We start from the raw sequence: 13,800 nt of genomic DNA on the forward strand, positions 1-13,800 counted from the left end.
CCAAAGTTTACAATCAGTGGTTCACAGTATCATCACATAGTTTTGCATCCATCACTATAATCAATTTTAAAACATTTTCATTATTCAAAAAAAAAAACACAAAGATATCCCATACATCTTATCTCCCCCCTATTATTGACCCTTAGCATAAGTGAGGTATATTTTTTACTGTTGATGAAAGAAATTAAAATATTACTGTTAACTATAGTCCATGGTTTGCCGTAGGTGCATTTTCCCCATATACTACTTATTATTAACTTCTTGTAATATGATGTATATTTATTCTAGTTCATGAAAGAATGTTTTTATACTTGTTCTATTAATCACAGTCATCGTCCACCAAGGGTTCACTGTGTTATACAGTCCCAAGTTTTATCCTCTAGTTTTTCCTCTAGTGACATACATGACTCTAAACTTCCCCTTTCAACCACAATCATACACATAATTCAGCACTGTTAATTACACTCACCATAATGTGCTCCATCATCTCTACTCACTTCCAAACATTTCAGGTCAGTTTTTGCCGCCAAATGAGGTTGGGTTAATTTTGTTGCTAAATGAATTTTTAAAAAAAAATCAGTTTTCAAAGTGTTTTGGATTTTGGAATAGTGGACAAGGAGTAATGGGCCTGTGTTTACCTTCAGTGGACTGCAGACTCCCTGAAGTTTTGTGAACTGCTCTTTCCTTTCCAATAACAGTCCTCTTGTTCAAGGCTAATCTGAAATAATGGTCAATAATTGTTACTTTCCAATGGGGCTGGCATTCAATGCTTCCAGACATTCAGTACTTCTAAGCAATGTTTTCCTTCTGAGCACAGAGAAAAAAACCTTTTCATTTCTTCCCTCTGCCCCCTCATTTCCTGGGGTGTGTGCATGCAAGTATGTGTATTAATTTATTGTTTGAGAACTGTAATTAAATCTGGCCACCTCCTACAAAAGAGAGACCTCTGCTTTGTCACACATAGTTTTTTGGATTTATGCCCAAACGCATCATACATTTTTAGGAAAAATCATGCCATGATTTAATGTGCTTGCCTCCTAGGAGCCACTTCCCTTCATTTTTCCAAGGGCAGCACCCGGTTTCAGATTATTTATGCCCGTTGCTCCTCTTTGTACCCATGCCTTCTCCCCAGCTTTTTGGCATTTCCTCTCTCTTTAGATCAGAGGGATGCAGACACATTATTTATAAAGCTCTGATCAGATTCAGACAGATTAGGAGAAGCTAGTAATTTTTGGAGACCTCAACAAATTCTTGAGGAGGAGCATCCTGTGAGCAACTAAAGCAGCTCCATCCAATCTCATTGCAGGGGAGGGCAGAGAAACCCCCCGATAACTGGGAGCCATCCATAACCCTGGTATCTCATCTTAGTCAGTAGAGTTCAGTGCATAACAATTGATACTCATGAATGACATGCAGTAGCTTAGATGATACTAAAACTTTGCCTTTGGTTTGGAGGAATGTCTTGGGGGGGGGATTGTTTTGTGTCTGTGGGGGTATTTGTGTTTGCCTCTGTGGGCACTAAAGCTTTGAAAGCACGTCCATAGGAGGTCACTGACCTAAGGTCCCAGGGGACCCATGGGCCAGTCTTCTCGGACCAGCTTGGGTCTGTGGTAGCACTTCTTAGATAGAGTTGCCTCTTCGAGCCTGGCTGATGAGGCTGTGCTGTGAAGACTTGGTAAACCTGGTGGTTTTGTGGCTGGAGGGTGTCTGAAGATGAAAGAGCTGTGAGAGAGCCATTGGATGACTTTGAGCTTTCTTTTCCCTACAATTCCTTTCCCCACTGAATGCCTCCTGGGCATGGAGAAAATTAGAAAAAATTCTGTGTGAAGTACGTCATGTCTCAGGGGCTCCTCTGGTAGCATCAGATTTATCAGCCTAGAAAGAAGGGCCAAGATGCCAAATTTTATAGTAAATAGTACAATTATAATAACATTCTTTCATTAATTGTAACATATGTATCAATCTCATGCCAAATGTTAATAATAGGTGGGGTATGTGGGAACTCTGTATTTTCTGCATGATTTTTCTATAAACCTACAACTTCTCTAATTATTAGGAAAAAAAAAAAAAAAAAGAGCCAAGTTTTTAGGGATTCACTGTGACCCCAGAATGGCAGGTGGTCTGATCCCTGAGTCTTGTCTGGGAGTAAGGCACCAAGTTGTGCTGTACAGGGGGGAGTATGAATCCTGCCCCAGGATTCTCTTTAAATACAGCTCTCTTCCCCAGTGGAGACTTTCTGTCTCCTGCCTCCTGCCTCCTTGGGTCTGGGGAGACTAGACACTTAAGGCTGAGTCCTGTAACTAACCAGTGGGTAGGTGGGAATGCAGCATTGGGGAAGGAGAGGGTTGGGTAGAGAATGAAACAAAATTCAGTTCTGTCCAGTTTGTATTCTGTGTCCTCTGACACTCAGTGCAGTGAATTAACATGGCGTGCAAGAGGACCAGTTTCATGGTTGCTTAGCTACCAAGCAGTGCTTCTGTGTGTGGAATAAAGGGAAATCTGGTGTTGGCTGGGAAGCCCCAGGGCTCTTTGGCGTTCCTTTTAGCTTATCCCACGAGCTTGCCTCCAAGTGGGGCCTCCCCACAGCATCTAGGCCCCAAAGGCTGAATTTGATATTAGGATATGATAGGAAAGAGCAGATCCAAAAGTAGCCTGGAGATTTTGGAATCTTGTTCTTCACTGTTTCTATCTCTCTAGTTCTGGCCATTAGAAGGGGTGTTTTTGCTTTTATCTTTTTCTACATTTTCCTTGTGTTCCTAGCACACACACCCCCTCCACACACACATACACATGCACACACACATTTTTTTTTTCCCCACAGTAGTTTGAAGCATGATTATCTTGAAGGTCTAATTTTTAACTTTTGTATAATCACAATTTCTGTAATAGAATATAATTGGTTTTCTTTCATTGTATCTGAAAGAAGCCATTTCTTCCAGACTGAAAGCAGAAACCTGCACCTTGTCTCTACCTTCCTCCTGCTATTTACCATGTCCTTAGTGACTTTAGTTCCTGGTGTACAGCTCTGGAATTTTCCTCTGCGTACCTAGCATACTTTATCCTAGATAAAGGCATTTTTTTTTTTTTTTTTTTTTAAGTAGAAGGAAATAGCTTTTGGGGGCAGGAGCCTTAGGCAGCGTTGTGAAGTAGAGTTTATCTTCTGGGCTACTCTACCTATTTACTGCTCCCATTTGGTTGTGCCATATTTTTACCCCCATTGAAAATGTCTTTACTGTGTCCAGTTGCTTGGACCTGTGTCAGGTAACTGCTTAGAAACTTTGATAAAATAATTGTGCTAAAATGTTGATGAATATTAGTAGCACGGTCTGTTACCCCTCCCAGGTAGCATTCCCAGGTAGTGTTCCAAGTAACACAACCCCCAAGACTCCCTGGGGAAGGGAGCCAGGAGTCTGGACCTTACCCTGGTTCTTAGCCATGTCCCCTTCTCTCTCCACCTTTCCTCTTCCCCACAACTAGAAAACCAGGGGGTGAGCTAACGTCCCTTCTGACTTAACATTTTTAGATCCTCTGTGCCTGTGGTAGGCTAGAGGGCAAGATATATTAGCAAGTAGTAATTATCCTGTAACTCTTGTTCATAAAATTGCCATGTTGATTGGAACAAGGGCAGTACTTCACGTTGTGCTTCAGACATTAAACACAAGGACATGACAGATAATAATTGCCCACCCATTGTATTACCTCCAGTAATTGGAGATTTATCACCAAACACTCCTACATTTGCTTTTGTGTTCCATTATGCTTTCATTTTTGTAATCCCTTCTTGAACCTCTGAAACCTTCTTTTATTCACTTTTTATCATTCTTTTCATTTTTTTCCTGGGGCTAGTTTAAGCTTCAGGAATTGCCTTCCCTTGAATCTCCCTCCCCCCAATTTAATAAATTTACATTATTTCTTATCCACTTCCCCTTTATACCTATCTTCCTTTTAACACACGAGCCTTCTTATAATCATTTTAGCAAAGAGTCTCTTTTCTGGGGGTGATTTAAAAGTATATTTTTGAGGGGAGGAGGTGATTGGCTAGAGCAGAGCTGGATGATTTTTCTTTTAGAAGAAATGTTTATTATAGATTTTTCAATTTAAAATAAATCGCTCTCAACAAAGATAAATGGGAAAATATAACAGTAGAAAAGAAAAGAAAATCTGGGCTGAGTGTTTTTTCACAACAGCGGAGAATAGGCCAGCACATTCTCAGGGGTAGGCAGTCAAGTCCAGCCAGCCCCAGGACAAAGGCCCGCTCCCCGGGTGACCCTAGTAAGGAAGTGTCAAAGACGGAGCGCAGCCTTTTGTTCCTGGCCAGCTTCCTAGCGAATGAATGCTCTCTCTTTTGTAGTTAGCACTTGGCGGATCCTTGCTAGAACCACTCGTGAGCTTTAATTAAATAATTTGCAGCTTCTGAGAGCTCAGCTCGTCTTGCAGTTTAGGAGAAGGGACAGGGCTGGACTGTTCCATCCGAGTATAGACCAGGACCCTTCCACATCTCCTTCCCCCAGATCGAACAACTCATGAGCCCGGAGCAACTTAGAAACTGGTCCTTTGTGTGGTTAATGCCCCGAAAATGCTCTTTCCAAGAGGGTCTTATAAGACACATTACAGACTGTCTAAGACGCAGAGCTCAGCAAGGCCATCCCCTGCAGGTAGCTGTGTATACAATAGGCTGCCCAGCAGATTAAAAAAGGAGTCATGATACAAATTCCAGGGCCAAGACGTAGTGCCCTTGGCTGTCGGATGCCTGGGTGGGGGAAGGGGCGGCATAACGTCAGCTTCCCCTTTGTGCTCAAGATGGCTGCAGCCATGGTCACGGCTAAATAGCTGTCTTTGAGGAAAGTCTTTTCTTCCAGCAGGGAAAACAGGCCAGTCTGCTCTGAATTAGCCAGCAAACAGAGTCATGAAAGGGACTTACAAAAACAATGGCACGTTGTACATTCCGTGAGATTTTAACAAGTTGCATGAACCAAATAATGGACTGATTGGCTGGCTCTGCAGGTTTTTGCCTGAGTGTGCAACATCCACAGAGCCAGATCCATCCCCTGTGGGACCAGAAGATCAAACGCTGCCAGCGGAGAATGGGAAACAGCCCTGGCTCACTCTGGGGCTTGCATTCAGAGCGCTAAATAGGGGCCCCATCCAACTTCTCCCACCCCACCCCAAAGACATTCTCTGCAGTTATTCTTGGGAGGTTGGTTTAATGTTACTACAATTAAAAAAAATTGCTGAGGCAAGATGGGAAGACAAGAATAGGAATAGAAGGACAACCCCTCATTCAATGGAAACTTATCCTTCAGGCTTGTGAAAATGTGGCTATTTATAAAAAGGAAAACCTTATCATGAAAACATATGGCCATACAAAAAAATCCATACTCGAATGTTTATGGCAACATAATTAATAATTGACAGAAACTGGAAATATCCCAAATGCCCTTCAACTGATAAACGGATAAACTGCAGTATACCCATTCAATGTACAATACTCAGTGATAAAAAGGAGCAGACTATTGACGCACACAAGAGCATGGATGACTTAAATATATTTATTATGCTGAGTGAGCGTAGACAATCTCAAAAGGCTACGTACTCTGATTGTATTTACATGGTGTTCTAAACAAGGCCACACAGAACAATGGTTGTAAAGGGGTTAGGGGGAGAGGCTGACTGCAAAGAGGCATGAGAGAACCTTTTGGGATTTGGTGGTGGTACCCAACGGTAGGCATTTGTCAGAGCTCACAGTACTATCCCCTAGAAAGAGTGAATCTTACTACATGCAAATTAAACCTCCATAAGCCTGAATTTAAAATAGCAAGCAAGCAGCTTATCATATTTTAGCCCTTAAGTGCTGCCACCTTAGTAGGGGAAATTTTTGGTTTTGAAATAAACCACATCAGTGAAGCCAGACCTCTGATCTAATGGAGAAAGTACTGAGCTTGTAGATTTTTTTCTTTTTTTTTTTACTGTATTGGCTTATTCAACAGCTATTTTTGAGCATATATCATGTGTTATGAGTTATTCAGTAGGAGGAAAACATTCTGAAGGTCCTGACCTAAGATAGTAGCCGTGGGAATGGAAAGTTGGGCAGGTGCTAGAGGCCTTTTAGAGATAGAATTAGGAGCCATTTTATTAGGTAAATTGACAGAGTCTGGCAAGACTTAAATGGAAGTTGTAAGGGAGAGGAAGTCAGGGGCAATTTCAGAGTTCACACTAGTGCTTGGCATCTTACCAGATGCCAGTAAATATTTTAGGGAGGAAAGGAGATTTCTCAGTGGAAGCCTATTTCCCACAATGGCCTTAAGTTAATTCTTGAGCATTTGGGGACGTCTTTAGACAAGGGGATTAGCAAACTACATCCCAAGGCCAAATCTAGCCTGCTGCCTGTTTTTGTACAGACCACAAGCAAAAAAAAAAAAGATTTTTATATTTTTAAGTGGTTTTTAAAAAGTCAAACAAAGAATGTAAAAATTATATAAAATTCAAATTTTGGTGTGCATGAACCAAGTTTTATTCTAGCATAGCCATAGCTATCTGTTGGCTGCTTTCAGGTTGCAGTGGTGGATTTGAGTATTTATGGCAGAAATCACATGGCCCGCAGGGCCTAAATATTTACTGTCTGGCCCCAGAAAAGGTTTGCTGACCCCTGCCGTAGACTTTGTGCACCTCTGCTGTTCCTGTTTTGTCTCCTGAACAATGTTAGTAGGCTTTCCACAAAAAAACTCTCTTTTCATGCTGAAACTTTCATGGTGCCACCTTGCATCACTGACATCACGTATTTTTTGCCTGATGACACAGCAGTGAATCCTTGTGCAAGTTTTGTGATCTTGCATGATCACAGAGACAGTGCTGTTGCCACCCAATGCACGACTTGGACACATTTCAACATCTTGTGGTGTAGACCTGTGGTTTCTGAGCAGCATCTTCTGCTGATATCATCATGTCTGGCATCTTCTGCCATCACCAGATGATCAGTTTGTTGGCAGGCAGGTGCTTGACTCCTGACAGCCTTTGTCTGGGGCCTGTCTGGATAACTGTTCAGGCCAGATATCACTCTGCCAGTGCAGCCGGAGGGAGTTTTCTCCATGTCCCTAGTCAGAGAGAAGTGAATTTCCCCCAGCCCTCTGAGTCCAGGGCCTCCTCAACTTGAAGTTTTGAGGCAAGTTAAAACCCTGAAGCTCCTCTCTAAGGTGCTCAGAGGGAGCCTGGTCTGCAGAAAGGCCGGTTCACATTCATAATCTGTGCTGCAGGCTCCAGCCTTGAAGTCGAGGCACCCTCCTCTCTCACTGAATGAAGAGGATTCTTCTGGACCTCAAACAGAGGTGGCAAAGAGATTGGAAAACTAAAATGTAAACAAGGATTGAAGCTGTGGCTTCTGGACTTGAAAGCCTTCCCGATTTGGCCGTGCCGGCTTCTCCCTCATCTCCTGTCTCCCTGCCCTCCCTTTGTCACTACCCTCTGCCATGCTGGCTTCCCTGACTGCCCCTGGGTCTTGGCCTTTCCCTCCGCCTGGAGGGTTCTCTTGAGACAGTCTAGCTGAGTGGTTTAGAGTGGGCGCAGAAGCCAACTTTGGGATGTAGAGCCCCGTCTTTCTTGGTTGTATGACTTTGGACACGTTATTGTAATTGTTTGGAACTCAATTTCCTTAACAGTATACGGGAGAATGTGGGATTGAATGAGTTAATACATGTCAAGGTCTTCCCATGTGCCTGGCATATGTAGCTATACAGTCCTGCCTACGTGGCTGGCTCATTTCAACTCGGATTTCACTGCCTCTGAGGACCTTCCCTTACCTCACTGCTAAAAGCAGCCTCCCCAGTCACCATGTTGACACCCTCTATGTGATCCTCATAGCACCTGCACTCGGTTTTTACTTTTTAAACAACTTCTTCCCACTCGAATGTGAGTTCTGAGGGCAATGACCTTTTCTTGTTCACTGCTATTGTTAGAGATACTGAATAAATATTTAGTAGATATGGCTGCCTGGTGACCACACACAACCAGATGTGAAGGGCATTTAAATTGAGGGAATGGAAAGTGAGGTTATTCCAAAAATCTTTATGTTTTCCAAAGAAGGTAACCCTAGCCTTTCTAAAAAAAAACATTTCTAGAAATTCTTCAGTGTTTTTATTTTGAAACAGCAAGGTAGTTCCCACATCTAACTTCAGGTCTGCCTTGCTCTAGCCATCCTGGTACAGGGGGGGAAACAGTGGGGTCACTGTTATCACCTTAAATACTTGCATATTCAGGCAGGGGTATACACTGTTTTACTACTGTAGTTAATGAAACCTCAGTGGTTCAGACATATTTGTCATCAGCAATAGGGTCCAAAAAAACTCTTCAGCACCAAAATGGGAGGCAGGGATTGTTAGCACTGGAATTGTTTGCTGTTAAACTCTGCCCTCTAGTGGTACTGAAATGTCACAACCACACAGAATTTGGCTACAAATCAGTTTCCAAATACTCAGAGAGCTTTTAATATTAAATGTAAAAGTGTGCTGTGGCATTATATATACAACTTCAGAATGAAGGGCTGTGTTTACAGTATATAATAAGGCAAATGCTTTTCATTGGTGTTCTAGTTTGCTAATGCTGCTGGAATGCAAAACACCAGAAATGGATTGGCTTTTATAAAAGGGGGTTTATTTGGTTACACAGTTACAGTCTTAAGGCCATAAAGTGTCCAAGGTAACACATCAACAATCGGGTACCTTCACTGGAGGATGGCCAATGGTGTCCGGAAAACCTCTGTTAGCTGGGAAGGCACGTGGCTGGCGTCTGCTCCAAAGTTCTGGTTTCAAAATGGCTTTCTCCCAAGACGTTCCTCTCTAGGCCGCAGTTCCTGTTCAAAGTGTCACTCTCAGTTGCTCTTGGGGTGTTTGTCGTCTCTTAGCTTCTCAAGAGCAAGAGTCTGCTTTCAACGGCCATCTTCAAACAGTCTCTCATCTGCAGCTACTCTCTTAGCTTCCTTGCGTTCTTCAAAGTGTCCCTCTTGGCTGTAGCAAAGCTTGCTCCTTCTGTCTGAGGTTTAATAGGGCTCCAGTGAGCTAATCAAGGCCCATGCTGAATGGGCGGGGCCACACCTTCATGAAATTATCCAATCAGAGTTATCACCCACAATTGGGTGGGGCCCAGTTCCATGGAAACAACCTAATCCAAACGTTCCAACTTAATCCCCACTAGTATGTCTGCCCCCACAAGATTGCATCAAAGATAATGGCATTTTGGGGGGCATAATACATTCAAACCAGCACAATTGGCTTCATATAAGATGGATAAAGACTGCCAAGGCATTTTACTATTAGAATTATTTGTCGAACATTCTTGGAAGAAAAGCTCTAAAGTGCTATGATGCTGTATATAGATTTTGAGTTGGGGGGTCAGCATTTGGTCTAAATTTTTGCCTGCAGTAGCCAAGAAATTTCCCTGGAAGAAATTGTGTTTCAATTGTGATTTGATAGTTGAAAAAATGGTAGCTTGGCAGGAAGGAGGCAGAAGACAGAAATCAACACTTTAGAGATGGTTGGGGAAGAACCCTAGCTTGTGGGACAGCGCGTGCCCAGGCTGACTGGGGAGAGGTCTTGGTAGGGGTCTTAGGGGAAGCTCCGAGATGGTCAGACTGTTACAAGAGCAATGAGGTTACGTTTAGCAAAAATTTTTTGTTTATGTCCAAAATCAAATACACAGTGCATTGCAGCCTGCTTTTCTCTTTGGACATCATCCCATGTTAAATATATGGCTCCACCTCCTTCTTTTAAATGGCTATCTAGTATTCTATTGGAATTCTGTCCCTATTGACGGGCATTTGGATTCTTTCTCATGTTTTCCTGTTTTACATAATCATTTTACAAATTTTTATGGTGTCTACCACCTGCCACTCGCTGTTCCAGGGGCGAGGGATATAGCAGGGAACAAAACAGATGACAGTCCCTGCCAGGTAGCGTTCATACTTGAGTTGGGGGGTGGGGTGGGGGGACAGACAATAAGACAACCAAGCAAATCATATTAGGTAGTGATGGGTGCTAAGCAGATAAAGTAAATCAGGGAAAGGAGCTATGAAATGTTGGGGCAAGGGGGCATTAAATCTTAGATAGGGTGGCTAGGAAAGGTGACTTTTGAGATGGGGGTGAGCCTTGTGTGATGCCAAGGGGAAGAGGAGGCAGGAAGCACCAGGCTTTGAAGCCAAAGAAATGCAGGGAGCCCAGAGGGCCTGGAGGGAGTGGACATGAGTGAGAGGGGTGGAAGCTGATTTGGGAGAGCAATGAGGAAGGAGAGAGGCAGGCGTAGGGCAATGTCAGAGTCCCTGAGTGAGATTGGGAGCCTTCTCAGTATTGCTTTGGCTTCCGTGTTGCTGACAGTTTGCAGAGGGGCAGAGGCAGAAGCAGGGGGCCAGTGGGAGGCCATGAGGTTACCCGGATGAGAGCTGATGGTAGTTTGGACCTTGTGATAGCAGGAGAGGTGGTGAAGAGGGAGGATTCTGCATATATATTGTGAAAGGAGAGCTCTCAGGATTTCCTGGTGGATTAGATGTGGGGTGAGGGAAAAGAGGAGTCAAGCGCAGTACTAGAAGGGTGGAGTTGTCCTCGACTGAGATGGTTTGGTGTACATTTGTGCAAGAATTCCTGTAACATTAAAACCTAGAGTAGACTAACTCAGAGTCAGCAATAGGTCAAAGTGAAACTTTCTGGCAGTTAAGGTTTTTCTGGGGGGAGGGGGTACATTTTTCTCAGTTTCCAAATGTTCTGTAATAAGCATTATTGCATTTACGATAGCTACTTGTAAAACTAAAAGCACCCCTCTATTTGTATATCTTAGTGTACTCCATAGACAATGAAGCTGAAAACTTGTGACTCAATCAAAATTGTATAAACAAACAGCTTAGATGTATTAGGGCAGAGGTTCTCAAACTTTTTGGTCTCAGAACCTCTGTACACTCTTAAAAATAATTAGGGACCCCAAAGAGCTTTTGTTATGTGGATTATAGGTTTATTTGATATTTATAGTGTATTAGAAATTAAAATGGAAGAATGTTTAAATGTTTGTTTATTTTAGAATAAATTACATGCAAATATAAATATCATTTTTATGAAAAATAACTCTTTTCCAAAACAAAATTTTATGAGAAGAGTGATAATTTTACATTTTTGCAAATCTTTTTAGTGTCTGTCTTAATAGAAGACAGTTTGAGTCTCCTATCTGCTTCTGCATTCAATCTGTTGTGTTAGATTGTTTTGGTTGAAGTCAAGAAAACCTGGCCTCACATAAATATGTTAAAAAAGGAAGGAATATTTTAGTAGCTTTTTCAGCTAATTATATATATTCTTCTTTGATACTATGCTAATACCTGAAAAGTAGTAATTCCTTAAACATGAATTGCAAGGTGGAATCCGAAACCATATCAATGAACTTTTCTTACCCTGTTACTTTCAAATCCATTGGTCTGTCTTGCAATTTGAATGTATCTTTTATCCATGCATCATTTCCTGCCATCATGCATTGGTCATTTGGAAGATATTGGTTTACTGAGTTATACATATCTTCCAAGTGTTAGCATATTTCACTATACAATATCAAAACTCATGTTCATTCATATTACCACTGATCTCATCAGGAAAAGTCTTTAAAGTATTGGGAAGCTGTCAAACTCATGGGGGTGAATACAGCTTCTCAAATTTCTAATTTTCACTTGGAAGCTCGACTTTTATCATTGGCAACAAATACTGTCAGTTGCCTTCCCTGTAGTGACAGGCTCACTTCGTTCATTTTCGAGAAAATGTCTGCCAAATACCCAAGGCAATAACTGTAATTTGTCAGACGTTCTTTCAAGTAAAAATAGAGTTTCATGCAAGAGCAATTAGTTCAGCTTACAATTCAGTCACACAATTGCCTTTCCTCAAGACAACCATTGTGCTTGGGAATGCAGCAGAAGTTCTTTTTGAGTACTTCACATTTCACACAGGACGTTATAAAGACATACTCAAGGGTCAAGATTTAATACAATTAATAATTCTTACTGTTTCATCAAGGAGATTCATAAGTGAAACTTGTGTTTTTTTTTCTTTTTTTGAGTGCAAGGTAGTAAGAAATACAACTTCTTTTCCTTTTTTAAAAAAACAGTTTTTATCACACACCATACAGTCCATCCAAAGTGTACAATCAATGGCTCTCAGTATAATCACAGAGTTGTGTATTCTTCACCACAATCAATTTGAGAACATTTTCATAGCTCCAAAAAGAAAAATTCCATACCCCATATAACCCCCTATTATTGACATTTAGTATTGGTATAGTACCTTTGTTACAACTGAGGAAAGACTATTAACAATATTACTGTTAACTATAGCCCATAGTTTGCATTAGTTATATTTTTCCCAGATACCACCTGTTCTGGTTTGCTAATGCTGTCAGAATGCAAAATACCAGAGATGGATTGGCTTTTAAAAAGGGGGTTTATTTGGTTACAAAGTTACAGTTTTAAGGCCATAAAGTCTGCAAGGTAAGGCATCAACACAGGGTGCCTTCACTAAAGGATGGCTGATGGCATCCAAAAACCACTGTTAGCTGAGAAGGCACGTGCCTGGTGTCTGCTCCGGAGTTTTGGTTTCAAAATGGCTTTCCCAGGACCTTCCTCTTTCAGCTCCTGTGCATTCTTCAAGGTGTCCCTCTTGGCTGTAGCAAGCTCACTCCTTCTGTCTGAGCTTATACTGTGCTCTAGTAAACTAATCAAGGCCCACACTGAATGGCTGGGGCCACACCTCCATGGAAATTATCCAACCAGATTATCATCCACAGTTGGGTGGGTCACATCTCCATAGACACAACCTAATCCAAAGGTTCCAACTTAACACTAATATGTCTGCCCCTACAAGAATGCATTAAAGAATATGGCTTTTTCTGGGGGGCATAATATATACAAACCAGCACACCACCCTATTATTAACACCTTGTAATAGTGACGTTCATTTGTTGTAGTTCATGTAAGAATATCCTTATATTTGTACTATAACCACAGCCATCATCCACAACAAGGTTCTCTATGTTATACAGTCCATGTTTTATCCTCTAGCTTTCCTTTTAGTGACATACATGACCCTAAACTTCCCCTTTCAACCAGAATCACACCCATAATTCAGAAATGTTAATTAAGTCACAGTAATGTGCTGCCATTACCTCTATCCATTTCCAAACATTTACAATCAATATCATTAAAAATTCTTTACAAATTAAGCATCAGCTCCCTACTCTCTCCCCTCATTCTATCTCCTGGTAACCTGTACTCTAGATTTTAACTCCGAGAGTGTGCTCATTATAATTAGATCATGTAAGTGAGACCATATAATATTTGTCTTTTTGTGTCTGGCTTGTTTCACTCAACAGAATGTCCTCAAGGTTCCATCCATGATGTTGCAGGAATCAGGACTTCATTCCTTCTTACAGGTGAATAATATTCCACCTTATGAAAATATGACCTTTTGTTTATCTGTTCGTCAGTTGATGGACACTTGGATTGTTTCCATCTGTTGGCTATTATTAATATTGCCGCTATGAAACATCAGTGTGCAAATGTCTGTCAGTGTCCCTGCTTTCAGTTCTTCTGTGTATATACCTAGTAGCAGGATTGCCGGTTCATGTGGCAATTCTCTACTTAGCTTCCTGAGGAACCGTCAAACTGTCTTCCACAGCAACTGCACTATTCTGCATTCCCACCAACAGTGAATAAGTGTTCCTATTTCTCCACATCCTCTCCAGCATTTGTAGTTTTCTGGGGTTTTTTGTTTGTTTGTTTGTTTTCCTGATAGT

At 41.7% G+C, this 13,800-nt stretch overlaps 1 protein-coding gene across 2 annotated transcripts in view; it reads left to right on the plus strand.

Annotated features, from left to right (window-relative positions):
* Positions 1–13,800, plus strand: part of BCAR3 (BCAR3 adaptor protein, NSP family member) — a 140,528-nt gene that overhangs the window by 51,277 nt on the left and 75,451 nt on the right. The window lies entirely within an intron of this gene.

This window comes from Choloepus didactylus, chromosome 2 (genome assembly GCF_015220235.1).
Source record: "Choloepus didactylus isolate mChoDid1 chromosome 2, mChoDid1.pri, whole genome shotgun sequence".
NCBI lineage: Eukaryota > Metazoa > Chordata > Mammalia > Pilosa > Megalonychidae > Choloepus > Choloepus didactylus.